We start from the raw sequence: 13,083 nt of genomic DNA, 5'->3' as shown, positions 1-13,083 counted from the left end.
TTTACTTATCATTTAACATAATTAACCAACTGTATCAATATCTTAATATGATTTATATGTACCTAGTAAGACGTTATAACGATAATCATTATATATATCGTTTTCGAGTTTCTTAATTTAATAGTCTCATTTTTATGTATATAACTCATTGTTAAAATACCTAATGAGATACATACTTATAATAAAATCATGTTAACTATATATATAACCATATATATGTCATCGTATAGTTTTTACAAGTTTTAACGTTCGTGAATCACCGGTCAACTTGGGTGGTCATTTGTCTATATGAAACCTATTCCAATTAATCAAGTCTTAATAAGTTTGATTGCTTAACATGTTGGAAACACTTAATCATGTAAATATCAATTTCATTTAATATATATAAACATGAAAAAGTTCGGGTCACTACAACCTCTCTCCCTCTCCTTTTCTGTTTTCTATTTTACTTCGAACACCACCTCTTTACTTGCACTTCTACTGCTACGCTGCCTGCTTAAACTTTTCTGTTTCTGTTCAGGTCATAAACCACCCCATCACCACCGGAATTTACTATTGCTACAACTATAATTTTCTGTTTCTATCCAAAGTACACACCATAAATTGTTAATCGACAAACCCATCAGGACCCAACCATCAACTCACCTCTTCTTCTCTCTTATCATCTCTCTCACTTTTCACTTCTGTTTCTTTCGAACAAACAGACATCCACGAACCAACCTGCAATTATTTTCGTTGTTTACTGCTACTGTTTAAACGATGTTATGAAAATGATGGAGATTACCGTGTATAGTGTATGATGAAGATGAAAAGTCACGATGGATGATTGAGGAGGAGAGGTTAATGAAACAGAAAGAAGATTAGGATAATGATAATAATGATGATGAAGTGGCTGTCGACTTATGTAAAACAAAAAGAAACACCGACGTTTTTTTTTAGTTTAATCAGTAAACGAAATTAGGTTTACTTCTTTGGGCTTGTGAGTACGTGGGCCGTATACCCTCTGTTAGGCCGAAGTGATGCTGTTATTGATATTTACCCCATTCGTTTGAATTTGTATCTGTGAAGAAGAAATAAAGATAAACCAGAAAAAAAATAGGATTAAATATAAATGGAGTTTAAACAATAACAGAAATGTAAGCCAGTTCAGCTGGTTAATTGGGGTGTTGGGTTAGCGTATGGTCAAGGGTTCGAGACCAGGGACTGTTTCTTTTTGGAACACTTTTCATATGAGGTAGTTTTTTTTTTCTTTCTAAATTTTGTTATTGAAAATTTTTATTAGTATTAATTATGATTATGATTATAATTATGATTATTATTATTGTGGTTATAATTAGTATTATACTTATTACCATACTTACAAGAATTATAGTCATTAGCATTAATATTATGATAAGTATTAATAATATTAATATTAGTAGTAAACTTATCATTTTAGTATTTTTATCATCATTATGATTATGAATACGATTATTATTATTATTATGAAAGAAATAAAAATATATTATCATTATCATTAATCAAATTAAGAATATTATCATTATCATTATTATTAGTATATGTATTATAAACATAATTAGGATTAAGTTTATGATTCAAAATAGGTTAACGATATGATTTTGATTATTAAGAAAAAGTATGATTAAGTTTATGGCAAATACCTATTATCATTTTTGAAAATTATTAATATTATTATTATTATTAAAACTATTATTATTATTATTATTAATATTATTATTATTATTATTATTATTATTATTATTATTATTATTATTATTATTATTATTATTATTATTATTATTAAGTTATCATTATTTTTTATCATTTTTTAACATTAATATTATTATTTTACATTATTAATATTATTATTATTTATATCATTACTAGTATCATTATTCTTTTTATAAAAACCATATTACTATTATTATCAATATTACTACTAATATTATTATCATTACTACAATAAAAATTAGTCATATATAAATATACTTAACTAAACTATATTAACATTTTCATTCATTTAAAGTATATAAAATAAATACATTTAATTAGATTACTAATGAAACACATAATTTACTAAAATAACAAGTTTATCACTAATAATATATAAATTAGTTCGATTACAAGTATATGTTTTAATACATATATGAATGATATAGGTTCGTGAATCCGAGGCCAACCCTACTTTTGTTAAATGTCGTCATATGTATTTTTACTACAAAATACATTAGGTGAGTTTCATTTGCTCCCCTTTTACTCTTTACGTTTTTGGGCTGCGAATACATGCGCAACTTTTATAACTGTTTTACGAAATAGACACAAGTACCTTAATTGCATTCTATGATAGAATTATCTGGGATTGGGGTTGATTATTATGACACGCATTAGTCCCCGGTTTCCGTTAGAGCGTATGAGCTCCCGGGTGGATGGTTTATTATTTACGACATTTTGGCACCGGTTGGCCTATATTTTATAAACATGTGTTCAGCCGTGGGGTGTAAAGACCGGCACAGAGGTTCTATATTTTGAAGGCACATGTATTCAGCCGTGGGGTGAAAGACCGGCACAGATGGTTACTATTATATTTTAAATCCTTACCAGGTGTTCTTCATATGAAAGATATTTTTTGTGCAGTTGGAATGGGACTTCTGCACGTTTTTTAATATTTAAAATCTTGTGGTCTATTAAAATGATGAAAATGAAATGATTGCTATAAACTAATGAACTCACCAACCTTTTGGTTGACACTTTAAAGCATGTTTATTCTCAGGTTTGAAAGAAATCTTCCGCTGTGCATTAACTCATTTTAAGGATATTACTTGGAGTCATTCATGACATATTCCAAAAGACGTTGCATTCGAGTCGTTGAAGTTCATTAGAGATTATTATTAAGTAAATGACGGATTAGGTCATTTATAGTTGGATATTATGAAATGGTATGCATACCTGTCAACTTTCGATGAAATGAAAGGTTGTCTTTTAAAAACGAATGCAATGTTTGTAAAATGTATCATATAGAGGTCAAATACCTCGCGATGTAATCATATGTAATGTTCTCGTCCATATGGATTTGGTCGGGGCATCACAGGCGGCACATAACATTTGGTTTCAGATAGTGTCTTGACATTCGAGGTCGTCAGGATGCCGAAAAAGATATTTTACTCATTTTTAATGTTCTATTTGAACGTTTTCAATTTATATCGTATTATTAGTTTTGTGTATGCATGACTTAGCATGGTATACATAGTTTTAAGGCCTATTATTTCACTCGAAATGTAATTATGTATAGCGCATGTAATTTTTAATCTGATGTAATTTCATTAAACATGCTTTTTTAAATCATTAATATGCGCCGCCAGATGGAGTACCATTTGGCGGCGCATAACCTTCGGTTTCAGATTGTGCTAAAATTCTCAGGATCACACTAAAACGGCCGAAGGAGCAAGACTCTCTGAACGTGCTTGCGATTCGAGTTCGTCTAGATTCCTAAAAAGACATCTTTTCCCGAAAATTTGCACCACGCACCAAACACCACCGACAGTTCGTGGCGCTTGATATTTTGTGTCTTTGGCCAAAATGTTAGATGTATCGTATCTTTTGACTCGTAGCTCCAATTTAGTCACCTTTTATTTTTAATCGTGTATTTTTTCGGGTCGTATCCGTTGGCAAACTGCCATAGGCGGTTTGTCTCAAATATTTTTCGAAACGAGACCCCAAAAGCCTTCAATTTTGCCTTTTTCGATTTTGACCGTTTTGAATTTCTTTCATATCCTTTGTGTATGCATGATTTAGCATGGTACATATTGTTTTAAGGCTTATTAATTCACTTACAATGCAATTATGTATAACACATATAATTATTAATATGATATCCCTTCATTAAACACGCTTTTTAAATCACTAATATGCGCTGCCAAATGGAGTAACATTTGGCGGCGCATAACCTTTGGTTTCAGATTGTGCTGAAATTCCCGAGATCACCCTAAATCGACCCTAACATCAAGACTCCTGGATAGTGTCTTGACATTTGAGGTCGTCAGGATGCCGAAAAAAGATATTTTACTCATTTTTAATGTTCTCTTTGAACGTTTTCATTTTATATCGTATTATTAGTTTTGTGTATGCATGACTTAGCATGGTATATATAGTTTTAAGGCCTATTATTTCACTCACAATGTAATTATGTATAACGCATATAATTTTTAATCCTATGTCACTTCATTAAACACGCTTTTTAAATCATTAATATGCGCTGCCAGATGGAGTACCATTTGGCGGCGCATAACCTTCGGTTTCAGATTGTGCTGAAATTCTCAAAATCACCCTAAAACGGCCGAACGAGCAAGACTCTCTGAACGTGCTTGCTATTCAAGGTCGTCTAGATTCCTAAAAAGATATCTTTCCTCGCAAATTAGCACCACGCACCAAACACCACTGACAGTCTGTGGCGCTTGGTGCTTTTTGTCGTTGGCCAAAATGTTAGATGTATCGTATCTTTTGACTCGTAGCTCCGATTTAGTCACCGTTTTTTTTAAATCGTGTATTTTTTGGGGATATATCCGTTGGCAAACTGCCGTAGGCGGATTGTGTAATGACCCGGAATTTTCCGACCAAATTATACTTATGAGATTAATATTTACATAAATTAAATCATACCAACATGATAAGCAATCCAAATTGTTGAGACTTGTGTTTTTGAAAATAGTTTTACACAACGTTTGACCGTCCAATATGACCGATGATATAACGAACTATATAACATACGATAATTATACGTTTGTGTATATATATGTATTTATATATATTTAACATGATCTAAGGATGGTTTAACATCTCATTGTGTACTAATGACAATGAGTTATAAGTATATTTTGAAACTACTAACTTAAGTTTTCAAAACGATAACTATACGTAACATTCTTTGATATATATACTTATAATCTATAATGCTTATACATGTATCGTATATATAATGTATTTAATCAATTTTTAAGGACTTAAATACATAAAACAATATAAGTATATTCACAAAAGATAGCTATATTTGAATTCTCGTTCTGTTTCCTCAAGATTTCTATACGTATATCTAGGGTATATGTACCCGTATGAAACGACCTCGACCTTATCCTCCCGGACGAAGTCTTCAACAGTTGATCCCATCGCGATGATCGTCGCCAAGTAATGTCCTTTACATGAGTTAATGCACAGCGGAAGACTTAACTCGTACCTGAGAATAACATGCTTTAAAATATCAACATAAAGTTGGTGAGATATATAGGTTTGATGCTAGCAGCGTTATAACTATGGACCACAAGATTTCATGTTTATACATAATACACTCGCAAGTGTATGGAAAAAGTCGTTGAGCACTTGGTAACCATACTTAACATTTAAATCACAGCAGCATATTCTTAAATAAACCCTACACCGTACCAAGTGTAGTAACGAAACGAAGTACTGTGCAACCGTTAAAAACTGGTCGTCCAGCCCGGTTGGGGTTGTCAGGCCCGATAGATCTATCAACAGGATTCGCGTTTACGCTCCTCACGTAAATATTAGCTACCAAGTATAAAGAAATATGCCATGGTACAACTCAACGTAGATTTTATTTTGATCACTTGTGTCCATAACGTAAATCATTTATAAAAACAGCGCATGTATTCTCAGCCCAAAAATATTTAGAGTTTAAAAGGGAACTATATACTCACCATACTGTATTTTGTAGTAAAAATACATATAACATCATCGAGCAAGTATAGGGTTGGCCTCGGATTCACGAACCTATATTATTTGCATTTCTATTAAAACGTATAATAGAAATATCAAAATTTCATTTATTAATATATTATATATATACATATATTATGGTTATATAAGATTTATACTAAATTTCATTTGAAAATATATATACTTTATGTTATATCTTAAATTATATGTTTTATGTACAAAAATAGATATTTGTTTAAAAAAAAATGATAGTTTCGATATTAATGTTTTATTAATAATAATAACAATAATAATAATAATAAAATTATACCTTTGCAGCATTTTAAAAAGAATGAAACTGCCCGAGATGGGACTCGAAACCCGCGACCCCTCGCTAACCCACAACACACCCTAACCACTCTGCTATATCCGTTTTTCTGTTGTGTAACAATCTAAAATTCATTTATCCCATTTTACTGTTCCCTCTTCTTCATCACCTTTAACTTCATCAATAATAATTCGTATATCATTATCTAATTAAGTTACCATCATCATCAAATTTCATTATCTATTATTACATCTCATGATCATCTTAACAGACCCATCATCATCTCACTTATTCATTCTCGTTGTATCATCATAACATCATAATAGCATAAATCATCATCTTAAATATCACCCTCAATTATCATCATTCTCGTTACTCTAATCATCGTCATCAAGTCGATATATAGTCACTATATCAAAACATTATTTTCTACTCTACTAAACATCATCTACCCTAACATCATATTTATTATCTTTCTCGCACCATTTTAATCCTAGTCATCCTCATTTAATTATCATCTAACCACAACCTTGTCATTATCTAAACTCGTGATCATCACTAATCGTGATCATCATTCTCTATCCATGTTTCCCGTTTCATAATATTAATACCATACTAATAATAATAATCGGTAACAATTTCACCTTAATCAAAATTGGGTCTCGTTCCAAAACAAAAACGGTCCCACATAGAACTCCAACTAAAAAGGGTAGTCTAGGTTCACTCTCTCGGCCCATTTATATAATTCAAATGACCTGGCCCAACTTTAATCTCGGTCCATTAACACCCTTTTTTAACAATTCGATTAAGATAAGCAATAGGAGCCAGTAATATACAAACTTTACGTTACACAAGTGGGGTTTTACCACTTTAATTCTTGTCGGCCATTAAGAAAAGAAGTAGGCAATATTCACTTCATTTCATCTTTAATAAAAATCAAATGGGTATCAAATAAGTTGGGGTTTCTTTGTTGTAGGCTTTAAAAAAAAAAAATTAGTAGCAGCAGTAGTTTACGGAAATAGAAAAAAAAAACATGGTGTTGGGACTAGTAACCGAGCAGATTAATAACAGAGGTTCTTGGGTGGTTCAAACGAAAATATGGAAATGGGTTTGGTGTTGGTTCGATGGTTGTAACAGATGGTTCACGAAGGTTGCTCAAGGTGATGGTGTTTGGTTGTAAAAAGGTGGTGATCAAATGGGTAGCGGTTTGATGGTACTCGATGGCTTCACCAAAGAAAACAGAAGATGAGATGGTGAAAAGAAGTAACAACGACTCGAGTGGGTGATGGTGATGGAAGTGAGGTCTTGTTTGCTCAGCAATAGAAGAAACGGAAAACAGAAAAAAAAACAACACAGAAGGAAGGAAAAAAAAATAAAGGTGATGGTAATAGCTTGGGTGTTATAAAGAAGATGGTTCAACGGATGGTGGTGTTTCACGATGGAAGGTAAGGTGGTGATTGTTTTGGAGTGTGATTTCAAAAAAAATGAAGTGGGTTTGAGAGGTGGTTTTGGTGAAATCGGGTGTTGCTTGGTGATCGAAGATGATGATGAAATGGTTGCCTTTGAATGATCTTCGAATAGAAAAAGAAGACAGAATTTGAAAGATATTAATTGATCATGGATGTATATGCTAGTCTATATATGGAATTAGATAAGAAACAATAACAGTAATGAATGTAAATAAATATCTAGAGCAGTCCACCCGTTGTCATTCATGTATCACTATATATATATTTATATATATTATATTATACCAACAGAATAATTCACATGTTTAATTTGAAAGCCATCACCTTGTTGTACCGACAGTTTTAACGGAGTGTGTCCGTTGTTAATCAGTGGCGGATAAAGATTTTCAGGAAGGTCATAAAATTTTAAATTAAATAAATTTATTTATTTCAGTCTTTTAGGGTGTAAAATTGGTCATTAATTATATCTCATTATTTAAATAAAAATTAAATTAATTATGAGCTCCCAACCCCAAGTAAAAATACTAAATGTTAAAATTACACAAATAGATTCTAATTATATTTTTAACAAAGCTATAATTCGTATTATTATTTATATGTACCTACACACATATCCATCTATAATTAATTGTTCGTGAATCGCGGGCATGGTCAAAGGGAAATTGATTACATGAATATCGATTTTCAAAACTTTCGAGACTCAACATTACAGATTTTGCTTATCGTGTTGGAAACATATAAAGAATAAGGTTTAAATTTGGTCAGAAATTTCCGGGTCGTTACAGTACCTACCCGTTAAAGAAATTTCGTCCCGAAATTTGAGTAAGGTCTTCATGATTAACAATAAAAATATTTTCTTGACGAATATGAGTTGATAAATAAAGTTTTATCATTATTGAGTAATATATATAAAACTATTCGATTATGTGAAGCGTACGAGCGAAGCTGTTACAAAAGATTGAGATAGAGATTTAACTTTTGACGTAGTCACGTTTGAGTTTTTAGAAAATAAGGTGCGTCTAATCTTTTGACGTTGTCTTGGTTGAATTCCGAAATTCAAGAGATTTAAAAGAAAATCTATGAAATCTATAAGATCTGATCCTTCGGGATTTACGGGATTTAAGATCTTTTTAATTAAATGCTATCATTTGTCTCGATTCCGTTGTCAAGTATTTCCACTATAAATGAACTTCTTCCGTTCCATTATTTTTACCATTCCAATACTTTCTTTCTTAGTTCGTACATCCAAAAGTTTGTGAAAATGCTTAATCCAGTTCTAATCCTTGTTCTTATTCTAACTATCACAATGATCATTCTCCTTTTCCAACTTCCACCAGAGGAATCTGCTTTCTTCTACTTCGCCCTTGGGTTTATAATGTTTTTAATTCTCCCGTGTTTTTATGTTGCGATAAACATTGATATACACGGTTTGTAATTTATGTGTTGTTATCGGGCTTTATATTCTCCCTTATTTTTCAAAGCTTTATGCTTTTGTTTCCTCTTCCCGACTTCAAATCAAGCGAATAATGGTCCAGAATTTGTAGATATAGAGCCTCGAATGATTATAATGTTCGAAGCAGGAAGGAATGTGATAGCACGGTTTGATTTGTCAAATTACCAGAATCACTGAGAATAGAACTATCAAGAATATATTTTCTTGATATGTTCGGAGGTGAAGTAGAATGAACGAGTCGTGTAACATGGCACATGATGACGTTATGATCTGTGTATCATCACATTTCATTAGAAACTCAGCATGACTTACTGTAATATAATCACGGTGATCAAGTGTCATTATATTATACTCACTCATGCATCAGTTCCCAACACCACTTCAAAAACATTCATATTTTAAATTCGAAAGTTTACAGAATATAGAAACTAACAGTTTCTATATGATGTAACACTGATATCTCAAAGAGATAAATGATTTCAGATAAGATTAGTTATGAAAATATATTAAAAAATATCGAGGATATTTATAGTGAAAGATACGATAATATCTTTGAATATTTAAGATCAGAGGATGATAGAAACCATTATCTGCAAGGGTTTAGAGTAAGGAGCAAGATATTCACTAAAGACTTTAGCAGACATTGAATCATTTGGATTCTTTGTAGTCAAACTTATTCTTTGTGATTTGTCCACGGCTTTCTTCATAGTTTCACATAATGAGCTTTTCGGTACTAAATTTTCTATTGAATGTTTCCAATATAATGATACCCAGGAAGCACGAGGAGGTATATAATTTCGGACGAGAATATTTATGAAAATATCCTCAGAAATATCGAAGATATTGATGATGATATTTTGGAATTTCTAAGTTCGATGGTTGATGGAGAGAGATTTTCCGCAAGATTTTAACATGACTTCGGAACAAGATATTCTCTAAAGATTTCAACGGATCTATATTTATCTGGGTTCTATGAATTTAGGGTATGTTACTTGTATTTCTCCTTGGTTTCCTTTATGGTTAGCTCAATCTGCTTGTCAGTACCAAATTTTCTATCGAGCGTTCCTAACACTCCCTTATTTATCATCAAACTTTTGGCCGTTTAGACCATCTACAATTTTTCTGTTTCCTCTGCATTTAATGCTACGATATCTGAATCATCGGTTATCAATCCTAGGTGGTTTCAGGAGAATTGTGTTTTTAGATGATTAAACGCTGATGGTAATTTGATGGAATATGAAAGGTTCCCTGATAACAATAAAAGAGCACGCGTATATATCAAGATTATAATAAGGTTGTTTCGAACGAAAAGTCGAAGTTGACTTGCTGGAGCTGTGACAAAATTGACTAATTTTGAAAAGGAATTGCAAAGTTATTTTTGGTAATAATAACGCTAAAGGAATTAGCACAACTACGCGTTAAACGTTTACTCAGTTGCCGAGAGTTTCTCAGGTGTATAACTATACGCATCAATCTTTTCTTTCTGTAGATGAAGTGTGGTTGGTTCATCTTCTCGATTGAGATGTTTTCAAGAATCATGAAGGGTTTGAACGCAGATTGTAATCGTCAAGATACAGATGAGGTTTAAGATGAAATCAAGTGGCAAACTTGAAGATATGTTTAGTTTCATATGTTATAATCAATATTTTAATTCATTTTAATTGTCCAAAGTTAGCAGTCCAATAGTCCGATGGTTCAATGATTCATATATAATTTAATATATAATATTCGAATTAAATAATACGTATCGTGACCCGTGTACCGGTCTCGGTGTCGATCACAACTCAAAGTATATATATATTTTGGAATCAACTCCGACCCTGTATAGCCAACTCCCACCTTCACATATAGAGTGTCTACGGTTGTTCCGAAATATATATATATAGATGGGTCGATATGATAAGTCGAAACCTTGCATACGTGTCCCGTTATTTAAAGTGCGTAAAAATAAATAACAGAAATTAAATGATGATAAATAAAATTGCGAGAATGTAAATTGCGATAAATTAAATGTTAATCAGTTAGCTGGGAACAGTTAGCCGGAACAGTTAGCGTGAAATCCTATCACAATTCCAATTAATTAATTCGTTTGTTTCTAACACTTTTTATTTTTGTCCAATGTTTTCTTCGTTATGCCACTTGTTGGATTCTGATAGGTCAAAATCCAAATATGAAATTTGAATAGAAATGGTTATTCTGTGGTAAACGGATACGTATATCGGTAGTTGTAAGTAGGATAGTAAATGATCGTTGAATCAGATTCGAAGAATGTACAGTGTAACTTATTAATGTGAATTCTAAATATTCCTCGGGTACTACCCACCCATTAAAATATTTTCATCATTAACAGTTTGTACAAAAGAATTTTTAATTACAATCTTTATGAAAATATACTTGCATATATATTTTCATCGGATGTAATCATGGATTTAATGAGTCAAAAACTCATCTGATTTACCGTTAATACTAGATTACATAATCTCTAAAACTTTAGAAATTACATATTCACCATGTCGAACGAGGAAAAATGAGGTAGAATGATACGTAAAGCGAAGATAGCCTATGTAGATCGATGTGTAGAACGAAGTTCATACTCGAAGTACAGATGGTGATATTGAGGCGTGAAATGTTGATATTCGAGGTACAGATTGTGATATTGAGAGTTATGGCGCGGTTATGGTTTAGAGATGATAAGGGTACTGTTGACGTCGATGATGGTGGTACTGATTATGCTGCTGGTGCTGCTGCTGGTGTTCGTAACCTTCGCACCAGGTTCTCCAAAGTTGTCACACGAGCGCGTAGTTCGTTAACTTCTTATATTATGTCGGGATGATTGACGATTGAAACGAGCGAATAAGTAAGATTCGAAATGTATAATCGTGACGGAATACTCTAGAAATGAGAAGGTAAATGGTTTCTCGAACAGGTTCGCCGGTAAGTGCTTTCAGGTTCATTGCCAAGAGAAAGTCGATGTACGGAATAGTTCTTCGATGTGAAATAATTTTCGAATATAGGATGATATTCTAACTACATAGAATATCTATATATATATATATATATATATATATATATATATATATATATATATATATATATATATATATATATATATATATATATATATATATATATATATATATATATATATATATATATATATATATATATATATATTAGCACTAAGGATTTTATAAACTACAGAAGAACCTACGGCATTTGTCAGGCAGGTCTACAGATGCACTAAGATATGAATTTTGTCTATACACTATCGATGCACTAAATGCAGTAAGATGTGTCTAGACTAAAGAATGATAAGCAGGCAATTACCTAAGGATGATAAGCAGATGATTTCCGACTAGATATGATAAGCAAAACTTTTGACATGTAAACACGGTCGAAGTCCAGACTCACTAATGTATCTTAACAACTACCAGTTAGACATACTAATGGGAGACCTGGTTCACTAAGACCAACGCTCTGATACCAACTGAAACGACCTCGACCTTATCCTCCCGGACGAAGTCTTCAACAGTTGATCCCATCGCGATGATCATCGCCAAGTAATGTCCTTTACATGAGTTAATGCACAGCGGAAGACTTAACTCGTACCTGAGAATAACATGCTTTAAAATATCAACATAAAGTTGGTGAGATATATAGGTTTGATGCTAGCAGCGTTATAACTATGGACCACAAGATTTCATGTTTATACATAATACACTCGCAAGTGTATGGAAAAAGTCGTTGAGCACTTGGTAACCATACTTAACATTTAAATCACAGCAGCATATTCTTAAATAAACCCTACACCGTACCAAGTGTAGTAACGAAACGAAGTACTGTGCAACCGTTAAAAACTGGTCGTCCAGCCCGGTTGGGGTTGTCAGGCCCGATAGATCTATCAACAGGATTCGCGTTTACGCTCCTCACGTAAATATTAGCTACCAAGTATAAAGAAATATTCCATGGTACAACTCAACGTAGATTTTATTTTGATCACTTGTGTCCATAACGTAAATCATTTATAAAAACAGTGCATGTATTCTCAGCCCAAAAATATTTAGAGTTTAAAAGGGAACTATATACTCACCATACTGTATTTTGTAGTAAAAATACATATAACATCA

This window comes from Rutidosis leptorrhynchoides, chromosome 8 (genome assembly GCF_046630445.1).
Source record: "Rutidosis leptorrhynchoides isolate AG116_Rl617_1_P2 chromosome 8, CSIRO_AGI_Rlap_v1, whole genome shotgun sequence".
Taxonomy (NCBI): domain Eukaryota; kingdom Viridiplantae; phylum Streptophyta; class Magnoliopsida; order Asterales; family Asteraceae; genus Rutidosis; species Rutidosis leptorrhynchoides.
Note: the sequence above shows the minus strand (reverse complement) of the source record.